Source organism: Falco rusticolus, chromosome 1 (genome assembly GCF_015220075.1).
Source record: "Falco rusticolus isolate bFalRus1 chromosome 1, bFalRus1.pri, whole genome shotgun sequence".
Lineage (NCBI taxonomy): Eukaryota > Metazoa > Chordata > Aves > Falconiformes > Falconidae > Falco > Falco rusticolus.
In genome coordinates this window covers 102,170,713-102,198,330 of record NC_051187.1, presented here as the reverse complement: position 1 = coordinate 102,198,330, position 27,618 = coordinate 102,170,713, and the positions used below count along the sequence as shown (strand labels likewise).

Below are 27,618 nucleotides of genomic sequence, written 5' to 3'. Positions count from 1 at the left end.
GCTTCGCTCTCCTGCCTGAGAGCTCTCTGTGAAGTGATGCCAGGTGAAGAAGGAGACTATATAAGCTGATGAAAGATGCTCGGCTCTATCTTGTTTCCACTGAACTGACAGGCTTCTGTCTCCACTTTCAAACAAAACAGGGCAAGGCTCTGACACACACACACTGCCACATGCTGGTTCATCCTGGTTCCTCCTCACTCACCAGCGCGGTTTTTGTCCATGTCAGCTATCACCCTACTGAGCGACACCCCAGCGCCAGTCGGGACACCCTCCTAACCAGGCCATTTTGATGCAACCGTGCTTTTCTACGAAAGGCTGGCGACGCGCTGTGCGGATGCTAACTGAGCAGTGTCACTGAGCCTCTGAGCCACAGAGCTGCTGCCGGCTCATCTCCTGTAGCTGCACAGGCTCAGCCCTCCCCAGCTGAAATCACCCTGTGCAAGGCTGGTTTGCCCAGTTTGAGCCCAGGTAGCACAGGGTAACTGTGGCAGTAAGATACACTGGTAAGCTTTCTGGCAGTATTTGCAACTCAAGCTCAGTGCTGTGAGCAGGTATTTGCATGCAGGGGCTGGGTTACAGTTGTTTAAATCCCCGGGTCACACAAAAAAACCTGCCACAAAAACCCAAATGTACATCAAACACAGCATTCCACACTGAAAAACACAATTATTATTTTTTTAAAAAAACCCTACAGTTCACACTTGCAGAGCACAGGATCTGTCAATACAGCAGCATAATAAACCAACCAATACAATTCTGTCCCAAGGGAAATGGCAACGAGGAGGAAAATCAAGAGTACCTCTCCTTCAGGTACTTCTGTGATACCTGAAGTCCTCTGGTAACTAGCAATTGAGGAGGAGGCTGGGGATCTCATCCTGCTTCTCAGCAATGTGTCCCAAATTTTCCTGCTCCTTCAGCTTTACATAAACCAAAAATGAACTCTGTGCACACAACACGCAGTAACTGCATATGGAAGTGGGAGGAAGAGCATTTAACTGCTATGACGGCTCTGTGGAGAGACATTTGCTTTTTCTTATTGCTTGAAGTCACAGGAGGCAGCTCGGGTAAATCACCCTTCAACCCACTTCGCTGCATCTGACCGAAGAGTCTGTCTATCCTATCCTTCTAAAGGAAAAAAAAATCAGTTCAAATTGTTTCCTCACCTGATGCTTTTAATCCGGAATTTACCGAAGAGTGTTTTGGGTTTTTATGGACTTGAGAGATAGCAGCACAGATAGCAAGTGCGAGAGAAATACAGAAAACACCAAAGTACGGCAGATCCTTCGGCAAAGAGAAGCAGCTACACACACAGAGTATGAGCCTTCCCTCACACCTGTTCTCTCCAGAATATTTGGATGAGTGAAAAGTCTTAATAGCAGATAACTTGGACTTAAATGAGCTTAGACAAATCTTACCTTTGTATACCTTTTTAGCTGAAAACTCTTAGTGTGCTGGGGTTAGGGTTAACCCTCATTAATAGGGAGGTAGGGAAAAAATAAAATCAATGGAAACTAACTCACAGCGTATGTCTCTGCCTTTACATGATGCCGTCTTCAGGTTTTAAAAGCAATTTCGCTGTCTGGTTGGAAGTCAAAAGGATCCACGCAAAAATTTAATACTCAAAAGAGGAGAAAAACTGGCGCTGCGCTTTTTCAACTTGCCAAGTTAAAGGAATGTTATTGAAGACTCTCTTACATAAATGTTCCTTGACCTCTGAATGAACCAACAGGTCTTAAAAGCTGCATTAGCCAAAGCAAATTCCCATAGCAAATAAAACATTTAGCCGAGTGCATCAGATTTTTCTCTGCGCAGCACAAAGAAAACTCCAAGACCCAAACCGGCAAGTTAGCATCTCCTCTTTGAGTCTAAACGAGTCCAATAAACTTGGGGCGAACAGTTGCCAGCAGAACTGGAACATACCATACTGGCCCCTCCTGAGTTCTCTCACAACTGGCTAACAATGTTCTGCTATTTTGCCTAGCAATGATACATAGATCCTTCTTCCTCTTGACAAAAATCTCACTGTATGTTGTAGCCTAATGGATTCTGAAGAAAGCTTGAAAAGGCAAGAAACTCTAGAACAGTGGCCAAAACACGAGCAGGCTCTGCTGCCTCCAGCCAAGCCTCACAGATGCAGAGGCATCAACAACAGGTATCACTGAAGACAGATGCGCTTGAGATAAGGAAGCATTGCATTTGTCCAAATACTACAACTTCACTTACCATGTGTACAACCCCAAAACCACACGTAAATGCTACGAACACCACAAGCTTGAGGACGAACTTAAAGAACAAGTCCTGCATAACATGTAGCTAAAGCTGACAGTACCTGCGGGAGCAGTTTCAAATAGGTAAGGAATGCCGTCCAGATTACTGCTAAACAACCGATCACTCCTCAGGCGAGTCAGAGAGCATTAAAAAAAGCCATCCTACAACCCCAACCTGGACACGAGCGTGCACAGATGCTGCCAATATGCTCCGTATTTCTAAGGCTTACCTATTGCCAGTGTTCTTCTGTTCATGCAAAGCAATAATATTACACAATAAAGTGAGACATGCAGGTACACAAAGAGCTCAGGAACAGGTAGGAGAGCCCCCACCGTACCCATCAGCGTAACAGGGTTCATTACATGCGTTTTAGATAACCTTTTGAACATAAGTCTATGTCAGAGCTCTTCTTTTGCAGGTAGTCCTGTAACACACGTTATTAGTGTGCTGCACAGATACGCTCAATCTACCTAAAGAGATTCCTGTAGTAACTATCTTCTGAACTGCCCAGAGAAAAAAGCACCAAAGCCAGGGAGCCTTCAGCCCCCTTCAGCACAAAACCATCCCTTCTGCTCTGTAGCTTCCTGACCTACTCGCCAGGTTCATTTCAACTCATTCACTACAGCATGTCCAAGAGCCTCATGCAGTACGTGAATTATCCTGTACACTGAGGCAGAACTGCCAGGAATAAACCAGTCTGTAGTCACTTAACACTGCGGCATAACGTATCCGTACACAGGGGTGAAGAAAACTGCAGAGACAACTTCAGTTCTGTAATTTAAATACCCAGCTCTGCAAACCAAGGATCTTTTAACAGTTTTTGGCAAATATACATGTATCCCTAGGTCACATTTCCTCTTCAGGTCTCAAGTAAGATTATATGACTATATAGTCTATTAAGGAAAAAAAAATAAATCAAAATATTTGCAGGTATTGTATTTATTGTGATTTGAAGACCACCTCTTCCTTCCCTTTAAATAGTACAGTGGTAGCAAAACAAGGATAGGTTATTCTGAGAAGGGCATTTTTATGTGAACAGAATGGTCAAGGTTTCTTTTATGACATGCCAGAGTGACAGTCTCAGACACAGCAGTTTCACCATTTAACCTCCACGTTATCATTTTATCAGCAAACCTGCCACCAGCCAGAACGGAGATGAAGTGGCAATATTACAATACTGACCTTTTGCCAAAGGATCTTGAACGAGTCTGGGAAAAGGAGAAAGCTATATGAATCTAAGGAAGTTTTATACCAATTTAATGTTGTCTCCAATGAACACATAGTTCTGTTCAAAAAAAAAAAAAAAATGAACCAAACACCACCAAAACAACCAGTACCTGGATCAGTTGTAAACATGCAAAAACTGAGTGATGGCCAAGCCTCACGTTAGTGTCTACATGGATTTTTAAGACAGGAACAGCTTCTAACCACTGTTAGAAAAGCATCATATTTAGATCTAGAGGACGATGTTTTGTCTAGAGGAAGAGGTGTGTGAACTGAATAGGTGATGGGGAAGAGACTGCATGTCCTGCTACTGGCTGCCCCAGGCCTGTATTCATAAACACATTGCTCTATTGATACCACAGTTCAAAAACAATTAAATACAGGCACAACGTGTTTGCAGGTGTATGTGGTCTCAGGGACACCTCACTTGCTACTTTCGGTATAAGATGATTTTATAGGCCAGGGAAATAATTTACAGGAGCAGGTGAGTGGTGCTTCACTTCAGGCTTAAGTAGTTTATGTAGAATTGCTTTATGTCTCATTTGTGCACATGTTTTTTCACTAAGACAGCTTAAATTGAAATTACTGTGGCAATATTCTTCCATTTCTATTGTGGGATCTCACTTCGGTATAATTGCTTTTTTATTGCAATTTATGGAAGAACCTTAACCTTCAGTCATGAAAAATAGCCAGCTTTCTGCTTGGATCTCAAGTGTTCCTAGAGCAGACAAGCGTGGATGGCCATAGCCCTACAATTAGTTACAAATGCTAGCTGATTAGCATGCATACTTTGCTTCAGTTCAGACATGCACTTTTTAATTCACAAAGTACCATAACCAGGATTAAACCTGGGGTATACCCTGGCTGAAACTGTACTTGAGATGTGACAGAGAAGGGAAGCATCACACCAGCAGTGATTGGAGTGATGCAACTTCAAGTGTTTGCTTTGGTCCAGTGAACAAGTCTTACTGGCATTAAACCTAGTTTCTGTCACTTACGTTAGCTCTGTGGCAAGATAAGCTACATACGTTAATATGTTATAAAATCATCATTTAGCAATCATACAGATGCACCAATCCAGGGCAATACCTACATGTCTCAAGAGGCAAATTCATGTCACATCTAACATTAATGAAGCTCCCTGATGAAATTCCTTAGAGAAAAACTGTCTTCTACACTTAAGAAAACAGCTCTTTGGAGTCAGGTTCTGTTTCTAGGGTTCAGTGGACTCCTACGACACACAACAGGAGAACTTGCCTTATGGCTGTCCTCATGGTGTGAAGGAGCACAAAAAGCACAAATGAAACTTGCATTTCAAAATTCCTTACCCAGTTCTGTTCATACTTGTCCTACACAAAGCTTTTATGGCATCAGATTCTGGCCTTTAACATAGGCTTTTTAATAGTAAATGCAAAAGCCAATTTATTGACAGGTTTTCCTGTCATTCACGTGAACAGTTACCTTACTGGTGTAAGTAATATATAAGAATGGTGCAAGAAAGGGTTAAGCGGTGCTGTTACATACATCCAAGTAACTGGAACATTGAAATGACTGAATATATGCAGCCAACTTGAAGACTTATATTGGAAAACAATAACAGGGATTAATTACACACACAGCTCCTGCACATGCAGCTCCTATTTGGAAGTCATGAACATATTTACTCTGCCTGTTGCAGGAACATGAACTGCATGTCAAATATTATTCAGGAAATATTCCAGAGGAAATGCTGACTATACATACACAGCTACTGTGTCATGGCACATATGTTTCTTGCCAGCACAATGTATATCATCACATCATGCTGTGACTCAGAAGTTAGGAATCTTGAACTGTCTTCATTTCTTAGGACTGTATCTAAGAGCGGAGCAAAGCAGGATGGGATGAAAGCAAACCTCTTGATCTGCTAACTATTTTCAAGCAAACAGTTTTATTTACTTTTTATTTATATTAATATAAATAATACTTATATTTATATAGCTGCATTGGGGTTACACTCTAGAAGTATTCACACCTAAGAAAATAGAGTATTTTAAGCTATTAAGCTATATTAGAATCCCACTGTGAAAAAAGAAATTGTAATTTTAACACAGATTAGCTGGTCAGAGTAAAATGTAGGTGGAGACCGACCCTGGTTAGGAAACTTTACAACCACAGTAGGCCAGAGAAAGTGCAAGAAAGCAAGCAGAAAAGCAAAAACTCAGCGACTGTTGAACTCAGGGCAGTGACCACTGAAGGTCACGCAGCAGCAGACCAGAAGCACAGCCAAGGTCCCCCAACTCCAGGTCTACGCAGCAAGATTTTTCCCACCTCCCCCCTCTCATTCAATACACACATTACAGCATGTGCATAAATTCATATTTAATGCACACTACTGACTCTAATGTTACACACCAACATTTTCCCACTTTTCTTTGCCATCACTTGTGGGACTACTGCAGATCCTTGCTTGAAACTTCTGTTTAAAAATACCACACACAGATACAAATACAAAATTTTGCAATCTTTCAGCCACACATGTAATTCTAACAAACCTACGGTTCATCCAGACATGAAATCCACAAAAAGCTAACACAGAGTCCATAAAACGGTGCTGCTTTTATGTGGGATGTGGGATGTGAAGGCAAAGAGATCCCTACACTCAATATGAAACACTGGTTTAGGCCCCAAGGGGAGGAGTAAAAAAATAACCGTGCTTCCCAGCCAGACAGGGAAATCTAATACTTCTCTTTCTAAACGATACAAGGGCACATCCAATGTCACAGTCACCTGTGTAATACAGGTTCTGAAACAAATTCCAGTCATAGCCACTTCACACTTAACTTTTATTTTGGTAACCAGGGTTTTTCTTTTTTTTTTTTTTTCTTCTCTCCTGCCTACTATAAGAAGATGAGTTAAAAAAATTATTACTCATATATATAATTCAGAAAGGGATCCTAACAAAGTCTACCAGGGAATAAATACAACTTTGTTTTCATGTGTATATATATATATCTCACAAGAAGATTGTTACATAGGTATACAGCACAACCTTGTTTGAATGTAGTATTCAGTGGGGTTTTTTTCCATTTAATCTCTAGCAAAGAGAGGCCTAGGTTGCAATTGTACAGTGAGGAATGTAATTCCTCAGTACACGTTAACACCTTTCACCAACACCAAGGGCTTACTAGCAATGCTGCACCACCCCTTTGACTATGGTTTTCCAGAACTATTTGCCCACAATCTCCACCTTTTCATATGAAACGATCAAGTTGTTCTCTGCTTTAATTCCAAACACATTTCCCTTTTCTTCTAAACCAAAATCGCTTCTAAGGATTCCAGTCCTCTGAGAGAGGCACAATGTTCTATTGTAGCCAAAGACTTGACAAAGATGGTGTGTAATTTTGGCTTAATGTAAACAGGGCCAGTGGAAAACTTTACTTGGAAGCAGTTGGGTTTTTTTCTTAAGCACACAGAAGTACTACTAGGCTCTAATTACCTAGATTCCTCTACAAGTCCAACCAATCCCAAGCTGTAGAAGTCCAGGACTATCTGCACACCTCTCGTTTTACATCAGTCTATAGAGACACCCTCATGCAAATGAAGTACATACATGGTTCATGAAGCATAGCCACCACATTCAGGAAACATTATTCAAAAATGTACACATAATTGTTGCTAGAGGGCTTTCTTTTCCCCAGTGATAACGTAAGCTTACTTGATTTTATGTGATTAATTTCTAAAGGCATTTCAATATCTGCATTGAAATGCAGTATAGAATAGCTTGTGTGTGTGCCATTACCTAGAATTAATTTTAAACTTTATCTCCGTGCAGAAGAACTATGTAAATTATGATTTGTGTTGCAGCATCTGCCTTGGAGCACTAGCAGTGGTCAAAGGTATTTTGTAGTATGCAAAGTACATACACATGCTAAAAGACTATGTCCACCACAACAACCTTACCAGTTGGTATAAAAATCTGAGAATTAAAATGATCAATAAGAAATGAGGAAAAGGTACAAGGGTAACCTTTGCTTTCTGAGCTTCAAGTCTACTGCCTTTCACCCTCAGTGGCCGTGCTCTCAGTGCTTGCCCCAGCTTCGAGGGGGCAGGGGAAGAGCGTTACATCGACCAGCTGCCGCCTTTGCCGCTGCCTGGAACGTGGCTCCAAATACTGGAAACCATCCCGAGTTCTACACAAGGACTTTACCTCTGGGGCAGGATTTCAAGAGTCGCTGTGCCTGGTGCTATTGAACTCCTATATGCCTCACCTGCTGGCTGCTGTCAAGGAAAAGAGCCACAGGGTATCCTTCTTGTACAGACATCACAGAAACACGGATTATCAAAGCATAGCGCATGCTCAGTGTCCTTGTCACAAAGGCAGAGCTCAGCACTCCGACAAGACAGCCACTGGGCAGAGGCATTTGGTGCGAGTAGTTAGTAAGTCCAAGATCTCCCTCACAACTCCAGGGAATTGCTTTTAAAAGATGTACTGCTCTTTTAGCTAGACTAGCTCATCATTCCCTGCGGCTCTGCCCAGGCAAGACTGCTGCCTTGGTTCCATCAGAAGCCTCACTCAAAGGAGACGCAGAGCAAACAGCACTCTTACCTGCACTGAGGGGGCTGGTGACTTTAGCCACAGTGGTGAGCAGGCAGAGAAGGTACCCCAGACGCAGATATTCCCTCCTAGAGCTCTTCTGTAGCACTCGGGGATGGGGACCCCGAACTGACGGCAGAGGTGGGTCACTTGCCAAGACTCTCCCGTATGACAGCTCTGAACACAAGACATGGATGTCAGAGTGGGAGCCAGTACGTGGAGCCTCATAGAAACTACCCGTCTACTGTGGTATATGAGGTGTCTCTACATACAGCTGTGTTTCTTTAATTAATATCTATTTATTAACAGTATCTTGTTATGGCTTTGAACTAACCAAAAATACACCTGACTTCACACCACCTTGGAAAAAGGACCCCATACAGGCAACAAACAGGACAGCTACGCACAAATGACTAGAGGCAGCAGTGCAGGTGTGTGGCTGGTGGTTACTGTGAATAATGCCGCAGTTCCACCACCCAGTGTTAAAGCTCATGTCTTCTGCGAGCCATCTGCTGAATTTAGTCATAATCAGCCTTCAGTGGCTGTGCAAATACCAGCATACCAAAAAAAGAGCCCTGGGATGACTATAAAGAAAAAACCAAAAAATATCCGCAAAACTACCATTATTTCCCATCACATGTGGAAAAACAAACACCCAAAACCACAAACAAAAAAAATCCCCAAACCGTTTGAATTATTCTGGGTGTGTTACCACATCCAAGATGATCTTTTGATATTTGCATTTGAGTTTGGCAGAGTCTCTCCTGTTCGGACTGAATAAATAAAAGTTGTTTCCATGTATACATACACATACACATGTTTATGTAGGCAGAAATACTAACATATATGTAGTTCCACATTAGCAGTCTTACTTCTGTAAAAGCAATATATTCTCCTGCTTATACTGCTTAGAGGTTAGCTTATCCTGGGGTTTACAAAGACACTCAGCATCTTAACATCAAGTTTCAGCAATAAAAGATAACACAAGCTGCAAGCTTGGAATACCAATTAAGCTTAAGCAGAAAAACTGCTGCAGGTCGGCAGCTTCTGTACCCAGCACGACAGTATCTCCAGATAGGTTTGGGACAGACATAAGAACAGAACGTCCATCTGACCCCGACATGAACGCTGCCTGCAATCCAAAGGTCTACAGAGAGCATCTGAAGAAAGAGGTTCCCAAAACAAAGTAAAAAGCCTTCCTAAAATAAGCCATGGGGTTTTAATCTGTGATAAACTTCAGACAAAGCTAATATATAGCTGACCTCTTAAAGGACTTCTTTTGCAACTGGAAGGATATTCTAAACTTAGAGAGAGCTATGATGACGAGCGGTTTATTTGCTCAACTTCCTTCCATAAAACAGAAATATTTAGACAGAAACAGTAAGAAAGGATTCTACCAAGAATGCTGCAATGCTTAGCCATAAACCTTTATGGAGAAAAATAACTGTTTGTTGGTAAATTATTTCAATATTTTTGGCAGTCATTATACAGATACAACATGAGATGTGTTTCTTTTCTGTGTGCTACTCCAAATCATAGCATATTCAGAAGCATGAAAAAAGAAACAATCTTTGTATCATTCAGGACCTTCAGATGCTGTCTTCATCTTGTTTGCCAAATATTAGTTCAGTTTCTGCATGGAGGGCTTTTTAGTACCAATAAGTATTAAAAACAAAGACGTATTAGCAAGGGCCGTGCTTACCTCCAAAGAAAACAGTTTGCTATTAACAGTATGCTGGCTCCTAGCCACTATTAGCATTTCAAATATCAGTCTTCTGCCCTAGACACTGCTCTCCAGAAAATCCTCCTTTCCCTTTGCATTCAGCTGTGTCCAGCGGTTGGCATATTGCTCGTATTCACATTATTACCACCACCCGTACAGACCTAAAGCTTAAAGGACAAGAAGAAAGGGCTTAATAATTCCTTATAAGTTTCTTTGATAAAGCAAGTGAGACAACTACAAGCTCAGCATATGTTAGAAAAGCAGAACCCTACAGATGTGAGCCTAACGCCTCTTATCTTCACAGATCTGTTTAATAGTCTCAAGAAATACTACGGGTTTACTTATGCAGTGAGCATTACAAAGTATGGATTCCACAGTTACTCGTAATCCTTCCAAAGTTTCACACCTCAACACATCTTTGTTTGCAGGGGTTTTGTGCGGGGGAAGGGCTACCTGGCCAGTTCTCCAAGGTAACAACTGAAGCGCCACCCCGGCCCAGGTCTGCCGGGCAGCTGTTGTTGGGAAGGATCTCTGCTCTTTGCTCGTGCACCGCATCGCTCACCCAGCCAACTCTTTGCCAGGTGACTCATTTTGGACCTTCATTTGGCAAAGTTCAAAGAGGCCTGGCTTTTTTAAAGGACAGGGGGAGAGAGTTACAAGGCACACTAACTCAGGGTTAAAATCTCTCACTGACCATGCAAAATACAAGTTTGTAGAAGGCTTTGGTCTGTCTTTCCAGTTCCAAACATCCCCATCCATCCCCAACAGTTTTGTGCTGTCTTAGGGGAACCTGCATCTTCTCTTTAGCTAGCTCCCATCAGAAAGGGGAACTTCAGTGACGCACAACCACAGACACTTCTCTTTCTTGAGAACTGCATCACTGTTCTCCATTTGTGTCTCCATTTCAGAAAACACAGTAAAGCAAATTGTACAGTAGGCTGCAGTTCCACTTCACAAGTGAAATCTAGCAGCGATAAAAGCACAAGAACATTTTTGGGTTTGGTTGGGTCTTTTGGTTTTGCTATCTGCATCTCAGCCGCTCACAAAATTATCAGGCAGCAAATAAATGGTAAGGAGGAGAAATCAAAGGGCAATTAAAAAAATAATTTAAATTTAATTAAATTTAAATTTAAAAAAATACCCAGACTGTTGGGGCAAGCGAGGCTTGGAGTAAACGTTAATACATTTTGCTTTTTTTACCTGACTGAATTAATCATCTGTCATTTTCTTGTGGCACAATCTCATCACAGTCACCAATAATCTAAAAATTTGTCCTGTCATACTGATGCTTGCTTATTTTTTGACCAGCTCATGAATAAAAAGAAAAACAGTATAAGGGCACAGAATGAAGAATGCTACAAAGTGCTCCAGAAATCCTGCTCTGAAAAATACCAGGTAAGTAATCCTAGATACCTCCAATAGCACAAAAGTTACAATTCACATGAATGACAAAATGTTACAGTGACTCTGACCCATTTTCAGAATGGAAGTAAGCAGGCTGCCCAGTGAAATTACTGAGCTTTAGATGGAGAAAAATATTTTTTTTTAATGTATTGATTTTTTTTTTTTTTTTTTAGGTATTCATAACCAAAGTAGTGACTGTTCACTGTGTGGAAAGAATAACAACTTTCACATAAAACTGAATTTTTTAATTAGTAAGCTCAATCCATATTGAGGCCCCTATCTTATAGCTTGCTCCAACTCTGCTTGGTTTTTAGGCAGAATCCTCTTTTCCCAGGGTTTCCAGACTGTTTGAACATATCCAGATTCCACTGGAAAATAAAACTCACAGCAAACAATCACCGTGTTGTTTGTGACCCTCAATCACTTATTAATTACCTACTCTAACACCCTCTCTTCTGAAAATTCATATATAATTGTCCAATGATTTTGCCTCTACTTCTTCCATCTCAAATGACTTCAAATTAACATGAAATTAACATCCTTATCCGTGCAGACCTACTCAAGAGTAACATAATGTAGAAGTATATTATTAAGCTAGCAGAAATTAAAGCCAACATTCTAGGTGAATTACCACATAGGGTATCGTGTGGTTGAGAGAAAACTTCATAAACCACAGGCTGTTCTCAGCACATCACCGATATCAAAGCCTGAGGACCTGTCCTCATCACTCAGTGCCCATTCCAGCATCCCAGTGTCACAGCTTAGAAGACCAGCACATTCCACAGAGAACTACCACCCAAGGGAGCGGTAACTGATCCGACTTCAACCTGTCTGGAAAAAGGGGAAAAAAAGGAAGAAGAAAGAAAAAAGAAAAAGAACAGGATGAAATCCTTATCCCACTGAAGTCAGTCACAAAATTCCTGCTGGCATCAGCAGATTCAGGATTTCAGAGAGCCTCTGGAAGGATGAATTTAGTCAAGTGAAGCATAAAAATCAACAGCCTTGGCCAAGATCCTTTTGCAAAAACTTTGGAATTGGCTCTGGGCTCAATTACCACGCGCCAGTTTAGCCAAGGAAAGGTGCTGCATTTGTATGCGTGGGGAAAAGTCTCACCTGATGCACCTTCACTTCACCATCTCCTTTCACTGCAAATGAAACGGAGCGAGACCATATTGCAGCTGCCACAGCCCGAGTTACCTATCAAAGGACATGCAGTAACTGATGGTGAGGGCACATGCTCATTTGGGCAACCTGCCTTAATTTTTCAGGTCAGAAAATGAGTGACCGATCAAGGCGGGGGTGTGGGTGGGGGAAGTGAGCCATATTTTGAGAGAGGACCATAGGGCTTTCACAAGGACTGGAAAACGCTGTTTGACTATAGGTCCATAAAAGATCACAGTGATGCTCACCAAAATAACACAGAGGCAAGTCAGAAACCATTACAAACCCAGGGATGCTGACAGCTGTGACAATGCCAGCACACTAACACAGCAGCTCCTTTGCTCAAGCCTGCACCACAAAAATTTGCGTTTTGCATTATTTAATACCATAAGAACATCATCTCACCTCATAGGACTTTGAGAAGAAATATTATAAAAGCCCAAAGCACCAAACAAATTTCAATTGTCCAGAATATCAGAATTAGTTTTCCCTACCTTTAGGATTTTTAAAAGACTATGTTATGGTCAAGTCCTCACTTCTGCATTTCAGCAGCTCCCAGACTTTAGCCTGATTTTCCACAGAGATCTTCAATCCAAACTTTGAGTTGTCACAGGAGCATATAGCTTGTGACAACAAACAACATGATATATACTTACTCCCAAGCCTGACTGTTCTTATTTCAGTGCCATTGCTTAAGGGGGTTGGCTGCACTGGAAAAGTAAACACGCCAAAGCTCCAAGCTCTCACAATCTGTCAACTGCATTCTGTTCCATCTTGACATCTTCACGTCAACATCACCATGCTGCAGAAAAGAGAAACAGAAGTACCTGCAGCGCTAGTTATTAATAAGCCGGCATGCTGCCTTGAAGCATTTTAAAGCATCGCTGCTCCTATTTTCTCCCGATTTCTACAATTAGTTCCTTCTAGATAATCTGCATCTGAAGGGGAAAAGGTCACCATATATTTTTTAAAAATTGCAGTCATTGCATAGTCCTTCTCTGGGGGCTTATTGCCGAAATCATTATCCTAAGTATCTCCAAACAAAGCTTATCTCTCAGCCTTCCAGTAATAGCATATAAAAGTAGAAAAATGCAAGCATAGCAAAGCTTTTATTATCCAATTCATCTGAGGTTGTTTACTTTGTAAAATAAAAGAGAATTATTAGTTGCACTCTATGGAGCAAGCACTTATACAGGCAGTAACTAAACAAAAACATGAACTGCACAGCGATCACAGATGGAAATTGGTGCAGCTTTGCAAATGGCACCATTTCTGAACCGATGGACCTGGCTCCACTCCCTTATATCTTCCATCTGACAAAGCTGGATCTTCTCCATTTACAAAAGCAGGTAAGGACCCATTGACTCAGTTGTAATTCTGGGGAACAGAAATAGTTCCATACAGCTGAGTGTCAAAAGTATGTAGTATTTTAATTAGTGAAAAACATGAATCACATGGACACCTACAAAAAAGGTAAAAAGCCCAGTTCTGGCTTCAACACTGAATAGCAGGAGAGACACATTTAAAAAAAAACAACACAGAACCCTCACAAACCCGAAAGGTGTTCAAAAGCCGCTGGCTTTCAAAAAAAAAAAAAAAAAAAGGAAAAGAAAAAAAAGGAAAAAAGAAAACACACACACACAGCAGTATGACATGGAACTCAAGGGCAGGATGGTGTTGTAGGCAAATTTAATTGGAATTTTACCCGAGAATAAATCCTAAGTTTGAATAATAGTGTCATGTTTAGGCATAACTGAGAACATTTTCAGAAGCTGTCTGGAGTTTTAAGTTCGTCTGCTTTACAGAACCTTAAAAAAAAAAAATAATCTAAAAAGTCTTGTTTTGTGACATGGACACCAGCTAGACTTCAAAACGCACAAAGAACGCGAGTGCTCAAAAAGGCAAGTCCCTTTAGATTTGCCTAGACAAAAGGCACATTTAAGTTACATTGATATGAAACCTCCCAAAATTTCTTTGCCAACTCTCAACATCAAACTCTTTCTCAAAGCAGAAATCATGTGCCTAGAGAGTACCACCACTATTTCTATTTTACTGGATACATTTCTAAGCAACTGACTTTCCCTATTAGAAGATTTAATCATTTACCTATTTTCTAGACAAAAAGGGCTCAAGTTCCACATTTCTTTCTCCCTTCCTAGCCTAACCATTCAGAAACTCGTATAGAAGAGAATTTTATCTGCCTGCAGCAGCTCCCATTAAAGTGTGCTATTAGCTGCCCAAGGTTAGCCCGCATGGCATTTTTACAGCGCAGTCCCTCTGACTCGCACTTCCTTAAGAAAGTATATTTCCTGACTTACATAAATCTGTAGTTATGCTCAATATGATTTCCATCTGCTTGTGTCAAGCATGTAAAACAAAAAGGGCCTCAGTTTTAATTTAAGCCCTTAAGGGCAGTTATGTCTATTATTCAAAACTGAATTCCTGCATCTCAACTTTCTTCCGACCAGGATCACATTAGAACACAGCTGCTCCTTCCTTGGCCACTTGTGTTTCCCACAGGTGTTGAGTACAAGACGACCCACGAGCTGGCGAGCGGTCTTTTACCTTCTTAACAGCAGGATGGAAGCCCTACCTTAGCATCTCTCCTCCTGGGGCAGGCACAGACGCTTCACTCAGTTTCCCAAGCTAGTCAATCCCACACTGTTCTAAATACAAATGGCCCCAGAACACAAGACTCAAATAAAGGAATTGCTCCTTATGTAACACGCGCGCTCAGCCTACAGCAAGATGTTCCGTCGAGTGCCCCCAAATGGACCCTGCTGTCACAGAGCTGGCTCATGGCTTCCAGCTTTGCCATGAGTGCTGCTGCTGGAAACACTGCAGAAGGCAGGATTGTCCTATCCACATCAATTCCTGCAGATAAATAGCATCTATCACCTTAGATCGCTTGCTACGTTCCTGCTGCATTTGCTCAATTCAAGCTACTTCAGTCTTAAACCGAAAAGCATACTTTTCTGTAACATACAATCATTTTTAAATGAACCAGTCACCCCTATGTGTATCCGTCCACAGGAAAGCAGACTGCACTACCTGCCATGGGTCCTGGTCACTCACCTCAAAGGGGGGCTGGGTGCCACCTGGAGCCTAAAACAACTTCTGAGTCTTCAGAAGGACAAACACTTTCTCACTCCTGGCTAGAAGGCTGCAATTTCTGCCTCCACCAAGGCCCCTAATGCATCCCATACATAGGCACATCCACAGCCCACGCGTGCACTCCTGCATCCCACCCGACCGTCGCACATGCTGTTCCGCACGCCACAGCCGTGGCAGCTCCTTTACCCTGCCACACTGCCCTGCCAGAGGAGCCAGCTCTGCAGAGACCTTACTGCAGCCCTTCTTTTGTAAGAAAGAGGGGACGGGCTTTCTACAGGGGCCTTAGCAATAGGACAAGGGGGAATGGTTTTAAGCTGAAGGAAGGGAGATTTAGATTAGATATCAAGAAGAAAATCTTCACTGTGAGGGCAGCGAGGCACCGGCCCAGGCTGCCCAGAGCAGCTGTGGATGCCCCATCCCTGGCAGTGCTCAAGGCCAGGCTGGACGGGGCTGGGAGCAGCCTGGGCTGGTGGGAGGTGTCCCTGCCCGTGGCAGGGGGTGGGAACTGGAGGGTCTTCAAAGTCCCTTCCAACCCAAACTGTTCTGTAGCTCTATGATAAGTGATCTGGGGCAAATAACTGCACTTGGCTTGAGGTACTAACTGTACACTAAGGTGGAAAGAAGCCAGACCATAGCCACTTTGTAGGCAGTAGTTCCACAAGGATTTGGAGAGGCACTCTCACTTCCTTAAGGATCACTATTTTCTGCCATACTGAATCGTGTATTTGCTAATATACAGTGTGTCATTAAAGCAATTACATAAACAGTAAAGTCTGGAAAATTTTCCGAACTGCACATGAAACTATAAGAGCATTTTTCCTTCTGCTCTCCCTCTCACCCCCCAATTTAACAGTGTATTTGTGATGCAGCTGGCTATCTTTGCAAGGAGACTTTGGAAATAATTAGCTTGCATACCAATATTTCAACTTTATCAAAGTAGAAATCAGTTAATCACCTGCAAGACGTAAGACACTTTTTAATGTAGGGACTAATGACAGTAAAAAGACCCTGGAGAATCAAGCCATGGAAACTGATCTTTTGGCTCACAAAGTCTAAAAGTGTCATATGATACAGTCGTGAGTGCAGAAAAAAAGGCTCAGCTATTTAAATAGCTGATCTTCATTAAATAACTTTCATTTAAATAGCAGATCTTCATTATCTGTAAATCCTAATTCCATTTGAAAAACTTCTTTGCTCAGTTTGTGCAGTGTTTAAGTGGAACTTGTACTTTCTAGGATATCATTTGAACACCTGGCTATTTCTTACAGGAAAAGGAAATAACAGGCAGTATGAAAGACACAGATGTGTATCACTTACAAAACATTATTTGGAATTTGTTTCAATCCAAGTGCAGAAGACCAAATTTCCAGTCACAGTTCTGCCACAGACTTCCTTTGAGCAGTTACAACCAGTGTGCGTATTCTCCTTTTTGATGTGCAACCTGTGAGTCTTTGGGAACCGAACGCTTACCGCTTCTCCATGTTTCCTCACAGCTGTCCTCTGAGTACTTCAAGCTCCATTGCCCAAATTGAAGGAAAGTCTTTTCGTGTAGAGAAAACAAACATAAAAACAGCTAAACATGGGGAAAAATGGGGTGTCGCTACCTGTTGCGGTGCTTGACGTGACTTCTGTCAGCTTCCAGGTTACACGTCACAGCGTGAACCCTACAGTTCATCATCACAGGACATGGACACACACAGCAACGCTGCACTTGTGGAAGATGTTTCTTAATGTCCACTTGCCTCATTTGCTGATGGAAATAATACTGCATGAAGGTGTTTAAAAAACTAACTTTCAGTGGAAGTTGACCTAGCTTCAAGGAGAAAAGGAACACTATCAGATTTTTCACTCAGCAGCTGCAAAGAGAGTGAACTTTCATGCAACACTGCAGCAGAAAGAAACGTGTTTAACTGCTTGGGATACCCCTTCTACTCCATTCACCTTTAGGGGAAAAGGAAAATGGCTCGCGCATCCCGATCCGTACTTAGGATCGCTAAACTACTAGAGGCTATGCATCTCTGCCCAAGATTACAAACCACAAATTCCTGCAGAGCTGATAACAGCGTAAACAAAATTCAACCCCGCAACAGTGAAACTACTTACAATTCTGAAAGTAACAAGATGGGCAGAGAAGGCAGGGGTCAGTGCAAGGTCCGTGTGCTTGGGATAGGGCTGAGGGAGATGTCAGGGACTTAGAGGTAGAACGTAGTGCATATGTGTAATAGTTTAGATTACAGCTCTGACAGACCCTTCTCAGCTGAACAAACCATGTTGTGAAGAGCCCACCGTGAGACAATGAGTCACTGTTATCCACCTCTCCCACGCATTAAAAAGTAATATTCTTTCTTGCCAGTTCTGATTAGCGGAGTGGTTATGACCCCAACCAGGAACAAGGTCTCTCACCATGCCAAACTCCGAGCACTTCACCTACATGAATCTACTCTTTAAATTAGCAGCTGTACAAAATGCTTTGGACAGGTAGCACAAAAGGCATGAAGGAAAATCGAAACACTGAAGTACCCACCCTCAGGGAAATACATGTGTGGCAGAGCCCTGTACCATACTCAGAGCATTGTCTCCCTACAGCTTCAGCAATATTTCTTTTTTCCTCAAGTGCTGGCAGCTCAGACAAGGTCTAGAAAAGGCAGGGCTCTTTCAGAGGAACTGTCAGCCCCCTGTGCTCCCGACTCATTTGTCTTGGAAGTCCTAGCTGACATTTCTTACCTTCATCATGCCCGCCAGCAACATGAAACGTGACCGAAAGGTGGGGATCCTGTTGAAGGATCTTCATAGATGAGTTTGTCTGTGAAGACAGTCTTTTCCTGCCATTAACAATGCACACTATGAATTAACTGGCAAACAATAGCTAACTTACTAATTCACCACCTTGAGCTCAAAAAACCACCTTTATGAGCACTTTTCCCTCTCTGGCAGCTATATTAACCAAGATTATGAGGAAAGCCCCTCCTCACGGCAAGGCTTTTTATCAAAAGTGATGAAACTAAAATTGTGCGAGGACTTTGCATGGAGGGAAAATCTCTGAATCCTTTTAACAGTCTGCTTCAACTAACCTATCCTGCAATTGCTGTTTTGAGCAATGATGTTTCAGACTTTTAAAGAGTGTCTTGTCCTTACACACTTTACTCACCATGACTCAAAAACCTCTATCAGTATAGAGGTCGGTTGTCTGTTGAAACTCAGGTGCTAAAAGAAAATCACTGGACTTAAGTGCTCTGGCACCTCAATTAGACCTCTCAAATCCAGTTCAGCCTTTTACTTCAACCAAAATCCACATTTAAAGTGTTATCCCATCAGAAAAAGTTGATGGCTCATCATTTTCTAAAACATGTTCCCAAAGTGAAAAACACACACCCAACAACAAACAGCCATCCATCACAGCCCTCAGCCATCATCACACAGGAACGGAGACTAGAGCCATTCAGATGTTCTCAAGTTCAAGTACTTCAAAGTTACCATGTCTCTGCCTGCAGATTCCCAGCCCATCTCACCACAAAGTAAAACAGGTAAATCTGAAAAGATGAGAGTGGGAAAAAAAACCCAAAAAACTTCTTGGCTTGCTCTGACTTGGCTGCAAAGTTCTCTTCTGAACCCTCTTGCCCTTCCAAGGATCAATTGTCTACTGTGGTTTTGCATTGTATCCACTCTGGAACAACTGCACACTACTTTTGACCAGCGCTGAGAAACAGTCGCCAGGCAAGTACAAAACAAACATCATAAGGACCAAACTCCTGCATCCAACAGCCCCTTTTCTCAAAACTGGCTGATGCTGAAGACTGGCATTTGTTTCTAATTAACAACATTCTTCCCATTACAACCGGTGTGGTACCCATACACATACCAAATGGCTTTTCAACCTTTCTGGTCCCTCCATTTAACACATTTGAGCCTTGGACTCATAAAGCCAAAAATCACGCTCGTGATTGACAGTATCACAACTTCCCAGCTGTACTCTCGTAACAAGTCCCCAGAACATCTTTTTACTGTTCAAGTGCAGATGCAAAAGTGGGATTTCTTTGAAGGAAGGCAAGGTACTTGGCACAGGTAAACGTGTCTTCCTTCCCTACCTCTCTCCAGGCCTAAAAAGGCTTGGTATGATTAGACTTCAGAGCATACAGTACAATACCCCACTTTTTCATAAGGGATTTGAGTACCAGGGGTTCTGGGAGCTGGAAGATTTCATTGCTTTAATGCTTGCCACGGTTAAAATTCCATTTCTGCAGGGACACACTTGTATTCAAACATCTGCTATTGGTAAGGGATGAACACTCAGAGCTAGAGGAACGCTCTAAGCACAGGATAAAAGCCTTTCTTCCATCTCAGGGATCTATATAGATAACCGAAGCTCTTGTCCCCACCGTACTTGCTCCACAAAGTCAGAACATGAGATTCCAGAATTTAAATGCCTGGTAGGCTTCACCTGCAGAATACTCAACTGAAAGCAGCACACTGCAGCAGAGTCCCAGTGTGAGAGGGGGAAGGGTGCAAGCTGGGGAACAGAGGCAACAGGCTTCCAAGGCAAAAAGCAGCATGACAATTCCCACACAAATTCTTCCATCCTGAAGGATGGCACAAGGACTGCCATCCCCACTTTCCTCCACCCTTTGCTTTTAGGAGTGTTGATGATGGCTGCTTTCTTTCCAGGCCAGTTAGGACCATTTGTTGTACATTAAGTTTTCCCCCTGGAATATGCAAGAAACGAGAGAATTCCTCACTGCTAGCTTCTTTACACTCCAATCGTTATAACATCTGAGGACTGTAATAAAAGGGCAGTTTTCAAACAGGAAAGATTATCCTTCACTTTGGGGGAACTGTGATCCTTACGAAAATTAAAAAAAAAAAAAGCCCCATCATTCTGTAGATACGTGACATATATTAAACAGTAGAAGGACCTGTTCAAATAGTCTCCAGCACAAACAATGTGGACAACTTCCGAATATGCTGCTTAACTGAAACTAGATCCCCAGCATTTAATACTCCATCACGTGCATATCAGTTTACTACAGGAGTATAGAATTACATTTGTTACTTCTTTTTGCGAAAATCCCCAGAAGCATGTTGGCTTTTTATACAAACATTAATTGTTCATCTGAAAACTTGGAAACAAATATTATTTGCCCCCCCCCCTTTCCTGGGGCTTCAAGTCACACGCATTTAATTTATCCAAGACAAAGTGGGTTTTGTCCAAATGTTTCACCACATAACCTGCAAACAAGCTAAGCTGTATATAAAAAAAATCATAAGATAATGTACTTAATTGATATTTTTTCATGCATAGCATGAAAAAATACACTAAGAAAACAAATATTGGGGATTAGTTTGAAGGAAAAAAAAAAAAACTTAAATAAAATGGCTCAAACCATAAGGCTTAGAATTCAGAAGAACAGGTTTGCTGAGTTCTAGTAGTTTCTTTAGATTTACACCAGTCTACATGGTCCTTGGCCTCCCTCCCATCAGTACTATGTGGAACAGAATTTACTTCACAGAGGTAATGACAGTCTCAATTCACCAGTCTGCGCATGAAATCATATGAAAATCATAGGCTTAAATTCCTGTTCTCATTCATTGCAGCTGATAATACTGCAGGTTTCTTTGCTATTTTCTACCATGGAACTAAGTAAAAGCAGAGACAACATTTTTCTTATAATTTTATCTACTCCTGTTCAAAACCGTAGAACACTGGATAATTTGGTCAGTGAAGTATTTGCCAAAGTAACTGCAGTTGGAACGGAAGGCCAGGGAGAGCAGGCTTACCAAGTTTAAGTATCTGACCCTACACACGGCAGCAAATTCTTACCGGTCACCGTGCAAGGAGACCCAGAGAAGCATCCTCCCAACAGCCAGAGGGGACCCTCACTTCCCCAGATAAGGGAAGCAGGGGGCAATAAAGAGCCATCTGGGCTCTCTGTCTAGCTATTACCTTCATCCAGAAGCCCAGTCCCTATAAATAAGGCAGCAGCAGTCTCCTGAAGGACTCCAAAGTAGGGGATTATATTAAATCAAGCAGGTTAAAAAATGTTATTTACTGTTACTTCAATTGCAAAGTTAATTAAGGAGTCTACAAAGCTCAGCTCTTTAAAGGAACATACAGATGTGTGCGCTCACCTCAATCTGCACTAAAGTTAGGCATCTAACTTGACACTGTCTTCTTCAAAAATCCTTACCAAAACCAAAAGCCCGTAACACCACAGGATAATTGTGTGCACCAAAAATTGATCAAAAACATCACTGCGACATCAATGAAAAGCACCAATCCGTTATTACAAACTCACTTTGCCAATTTGCATGCATTCAAAAGTTTCTGCCAGGTTAATTGTGTAGCTTCAGGCTTGCAGTGCCTTTCCGTGACTAACATTTTGCTAGATCTAGTATCATCTGTCCTCCCACAGCTGGCACGACGCTGGCAAGAAAAAGCCCTGACGTCAGCATAAACTCTGTATTTGCATCCTCTAATTTGACACAAATGCAATTGCATAGTCCAGTTTGATCTAGACCACACTTGTCCTGCTGAAAGACCCAGCAATGTGTCTAGTTGTAATATTATGAAATCATGGCCTAAACTGGTCCTAAATCCACAAAGTCGGGGGGGGGGGGGGGGGGGGGGGGCGGGAAGGGGACTAATTAAAAAAAAAACAACAAAAAAAAAAGAAATTAAGGACATTCTTTTAGCCACTTTTTATGCAGTGCAAATTTCCCACTGGCCTGTTCCCCTTTCTTTTAAGATAATACTAACTTGTGATCCCTTGAACTTTAAAAATAGAGCAACAACCCTCACTTATGAGAACAGCAGCTGCCGTTACTCTTAGCACTATGCTGAGCTTCAAAGAAACAAGGGGTATTTTATTTACCGTCAGAAATAAGTCAGATCAGTTCAATACAGGTAGTCCAACAATAACAAGGGAAAGAAGGAAGCGGAGCCCTCCTGCCAGCTGGCCACAGGGCTGCACAAACGGATGGCTTTGCAAAGACAACGCGGCAGTAAGAGGGATTGTCCTGACACCTGCCAAGTTCCATTTGGCATCCTCAGCCCGCCAAGAAAGAGCAGCTAGCAAGTTCTTTTCATTATTTTAAAGATCAGCAGCGTTAAACACTGGGTTACTTCAAAGGGACACAGCAACGAGGTGGAAAAGCAGTGTACACTGCAAAGGGATGGGTTGATTAAGCTCTGAAGCGGCATCAAGATGAAAGACAGAAGAAAAACGTTTTGATCCGAGGCCTGCCTGCTTGCCCTAGATTTTAGAACCCTGACAGCCCAACAGCTAACACGGAGAACTGTAGCTTGAGCACCCCCGTGTGTACAGGAGCATATTAAAAAATACTGAAGCAGTTTTTCCTTTCCAGAAACCACAGAACTGAAGTGTCAAAATTGACACTTTGCCCTTGAAAAAATTCTTACACTTCAAGGAATCCACCCTGGTAATTCAGCTTTGAATTAAGAATTTGGATTCCCCACTAAAACAGCCACAAAGAACAACCAGGTGGCCTGACAAAGTATCAAATTCTCCGGCAAACAGCAGCACTCCGCTCTAGCACCCCGTAAATGGTGTTACATTATACTGACACGTGCATCTTGAATGTGACACTCACCAACTTGTCTTTCTTACACAATTTCAAGCTAATAAGTAGAGGGAAGTTAAGAAAGAAACTCTCTCTTCCTTTCTCAACTGTCAAATCTTCTATTACTAGTGAGTTTTGGTAATTTACTTACAAATTCTTTGTTTTCAGTAAAGCCAGAATGGGAAACATGCAGAAAAGGTGAAGAAACAGCTAAGCCAGAGCTATGTATCACATTAAATAATACGGTATCATTTGGAAAGAATATTACATAGCCTTTTTCAAGACGCTTCAGGTCTGTGTTTTCCGTTTTCCCAATTCCTCCTCCAGAAATCCACCTCCGCTTGCTCATCTGCAGAAAGTGTACCTTCTAGCATGACAGGACCACTTGTAAGGTTAGTGTAAAGGATGGAGCAGATGTCTCACTGGGACTGCTTCCTCTCCACAGCTGACAAGCTCGGCTGGCCTGAGACAGATCACTATATCTTTCTTTGCTCCATCCTTGTCTCTTTAACATAGACTTAAAAGAATTATGTTACCATAGGCATACATCATAGGGAGGAAAACAGCAAAGCTTTGATCCTCTTCACTAGAAACAGCATCAAACATCAAGACAAGGATTTCTGTACAGTTAATATATTTTAACAGAGTAATTACCATGGCTGAAAAAGGAAGTGCATTTTTGAGGCAAACAGTCTTTGTTCCAGGTCAAAAATATTAAAGCTAGCAATTTAGTTTGGGGGGGGGGGTGTGTGTGTTTGTTTTTTTTTTTTAAGTAAAGCTAAAACTAACACATCGTAGCCCTGTTTTCAAAGTTTAGGTTGTATTTTCAAGACAGAGAACAAAACATATATGATGTGTAAAATCTTACGCTTTTAAGTATCATTAATCCTAAACTTAGAAGGTGAGTAAGCAGTGTGTGCATTAGCAGGCTCTCCTGGCTATACAAATATAGAAGAAACCCTGCCTGCACCGGGCTAGGCAGGCACTGGCAGGCAAAGTGCATTTAAAATTGGGAAATTATGACCTTTTTTTTTTTTAAAAATTTACACATTACATTGGAAATATTACCAACAAACCAAGATTTTCTATTACCTGTCTCTCATTTGCACCCTATGTCCTCTCGCCTTTGCAGAATTATCTTCTGTGTTGCATTAGTATTAACGAATACTTGACAATGGCTTGGAATGTTTCCAGGCATGCTCTGGATTATGGCTTTGGAATAGAAAAGCAATACAGACACTGAAGGCTCCAACTCCTACTCCACATGGGATCTGTGCCAGGATATTTCAGCAATTTTGAGTTCTATCAGAACAGAACCCCTTCAGGGAACTTGTCCTTAGTTGAATACGACTTGACTGAGTTCAGCTCCACGAGTTTAGGCTCCCTCCTAGGTAGCTGCATTATATCAACAACTCTCTTACAGACTCAGGTTCCACCTAAAAATACGCTGTGAAGAAATCCACCTCCAAATATATCCATCCACTCTCTTTTAACTTGCACTGGCAGACCTTGGGTGGGATTTTAACCAGAATTCAAAGGGTGTAAACCAAACAAGAATAAATGGAGAACTGAGTATTTAGATTACCAGACTACTGCACCCACATATTGCTACAATAACACTGAACATTCATTCGTGTTGCAGAAGCAATCCAACTCACTGGCAAAGCTCATGCTACAATTTTACGCGAGTAAAACCTTCTCTCTGTACAAATTCTCACATTTACCTATGGTGCACAAATTTGCTCAGACCTGAAATGGATTACCTGTGGTGGTGAAAATAGTTCACAAAAATCACAAAGACTAGGAATAAGCTGGCTTGAGTTCAGCACAGCAACTCTTCTGCAGCAAATGGGCTCATGAGGATTTCAGAAAGACACAGGAAATAGTCCAATGGTGTCTGATATATCATATTAATTGATACAAAGCATTTCCTATAAATGCTTATCACAGCTGATCATGGAGTCCCACATTTAAACTTGACAAATATTTGCTGGGGCAACCATTATGTGCACCTTCCTCTTGACAAGGATGTGCCAGTCCTTCAGCAAACCCACGATTATCCGTGTACAGGAATATGTATTTATGAAAACACATGGTGTACACGTATCTCTAGCTGTATGTAACACCTAAACATAACATTCCTCTTTATGTACATATGCCACGTGTTGCTTACTCCAGCAGACACATTAATACCAAAGAAAACAAAGGTGCTTCTTCCTCCAAACCCTAGGGCCACTCAAGTCTTAGAAAGCAGAAGACTGCCAAACACACTGAAGAGAAGAGCAAATCTAACAAAGCTCCTTTCACGTACTAAACATCTGGTGCCCTAACAGAGCTGTTAACCTGCATGAAGCATTTTTCAGCAGCCCTCTTTATGTCTCCCAAGAAATCTCACGTTGTTTTTGTTTTTAATACAAAAAAAAAAAAAGACTTATCTGGTTTAAAGGCCCTGCCCAGAAGCTTCAGTGTACCTTGTTCCCAAGCTGGAAAGGCAAACCCCGTGCAGACGAACCCTGCTAAGGGCGGCGAAGGGGACTCTTCCCCTTGAGATGCACAGAGTACCAGCTCCCTCTGCTGCCAGTTTACCAGCCAAAAATTCACTCTAGTGCCGCACATACTCTTCCAATACCTTCAGCCTAGGCAAAATGCCGACATTCAAAAAGATCTGTAACACCCTCTAAAAACCTAGAAACAATTCACTGCATCCGATGCAACCCTGGAAAGGGCTTTATCATACCAATGCCATGCCATGACCTCCTTACCTGTGGTTTTGGAGTTGTTAAATACCGTTAGATAAGGTGCTTTTCGCTGTCTCATTTCACTTGCCGTTTCACATACAAAAGGTTGTTTTGGTGTAAGAATATCCTGGCAGCACACAGATGTACGTATATCATTCACGTTCTGACATTCATAATCAGGCAGTGACGTTGTCTCCACAGATAAACACCCCAAATCTGCCCAAGTGCAACACTATCGTAGTTGTCCAGCTCACAGATATGCGATCAGTAGAAGGTCAGTCTGTTAGTTAACTTGAAATTTAGACAAAATATATGAATGTCTATAGTGCAGAACAGGAGACGGTCTGGAAAACAGAGGATGTTACAGACAGCAGAACAAGGCCTTGGGAGAAGGGACCAAGACGTAAATAAGTCAGGCTTATTTACATAACAGGATAAGCTCAAGGAGAGCCAAAGGGTTAGCTAGACCAGACAAAAAATTACTGCAACTATGTGTGAACTATCCTAATTAGCATACTCAAAGATCCACCCTTGAGCAAAGGAAGCCCCTACTAACAAAGCCCCCTCCCCACAGAGCATGCAGTGAAAAAACAAGGAATGCTGTACCTTGCTAGTAAGACCCGATGAGAACTGTGTGACTAAACCTAACTGTAAACAATTGCTCAAAGTGTATAAAATGTTTTACTATGTGTTGAAGGTTTGCTAGCTTTGTGGATTTACCACCTAGCACCCATCTCTGCAAAGACACTGTGCACGGGCAATGGACTCCGTTGGTGCGACAACACTATTAGTACCATAATATCTGCATCTTTTCTCCAGAGCTGCTGTTCTCACTCAGAAACCTCATCTCATCCCTATCCATAAGGTTAGAGATGTAGGAGAATACATCTATACAGTAGGCAGAATGTTGCAACATATCACTAGTGGTATCAATGTCCTCGTTTTGAAAGCTGACTTCCGATACCTTTTCAAAAGCATAAATAGGTTTGCCAAGGTGCTAAAAGGCAACTGTAGGAGAAGCAGGATTCTACAGTTCCATCGGTTAAGTGGCTGACCAAAGCCAGCAGCAGCAGCATTATATATAAGTAACAGCACTGGTTAAGCACATGGTACAATTAGTTCTCCTTGAGTTTCACTAAGCTATCGCCACAATTCCCATAAATGTTTCAAATTCTGTATTAAAAATTTTGCTACCAATTTTTTACTTAGCTCACATCATAGTAGTAATTTGGAATCTTTAAAAAAAAATAAATAATTCCTTACCTTTCATTTTAACAAAGAAAAAACTCTTTAAGTTGAACCCAGCATTTACGCAAAGCACATAAGTCTAACTATTTTAAAATCATAGTACTTTAAATTCAGTAACTTTGCAGTTTTCAGGGTAAAGGAGGACATCTACTCACAACAAAACTTTTAAAAAATCCAGATACGCATCTCCATATTAATCTATGCAATTACTGAAGCACTTCCATTCAAGAAAAAAATTAAATAATAGGCATTTATGAATTAAAGGGGAAAAAGGAGGATCAAAGACATATGGATAACGTATAATTTAACTAATGCTAATTTAAAGGCCTAGATAAAAGCTAGGAGAATATTTCCTATAAAATGGAGTATTCTCCTGTTCCTTCTCCCTAAACAGGGATGAAGTGTAGGGAATTCATGTGAAACATGGTTACCAGATTTCATTTTACTTAATAGTTAAAGAATGACATGTATACCTGACAGGCATACAAACACAGCCTATCACTGCTTTCAGATATGCTTCAAGATACTTTCAGGAAGCATAGTTAACAGACTTCTGGGAGAAAGGGACAAAAATTATGGAACAAATG

The 27,618-nt window shown here is 41.7% G+C and overlaps 1 long non-coding RNA gene across 2 annotated transcripts; it reads right to left on the bottom strand.

The window, feature by feature from the left end:
• Window positions 1-8,086: 8,086 nt before the first annotated feature.
• Window positions 8,087-25,936, bottom strand: LOC119154386. Of its 2 annotated transcripts, none has more exons than XR_005106444.1 (7): window positions 25,808-25,936; window positions 18,195-18,292; window positions 17,075-17,283; window positions 12,851-13,158; window positions 11,827-12,026; window positions 9,771-9,958; window positions 8,087-8,245 (listed from the first exon to the last, which is right to left on the bottom strand). It is a non-coding gene; the product is annotated as an uncharacterized LOC119154386 (long non-coding RNA). The 2 variants fall into 2 exon arrangements; XR_005106443.1 differs by lacking the exon at window positions 17,075-17,283 and adding an exon at window positions 16,941-17,010.
• Window positions 25,937-27,618: the final 1,682 nt, after the last annotated feature.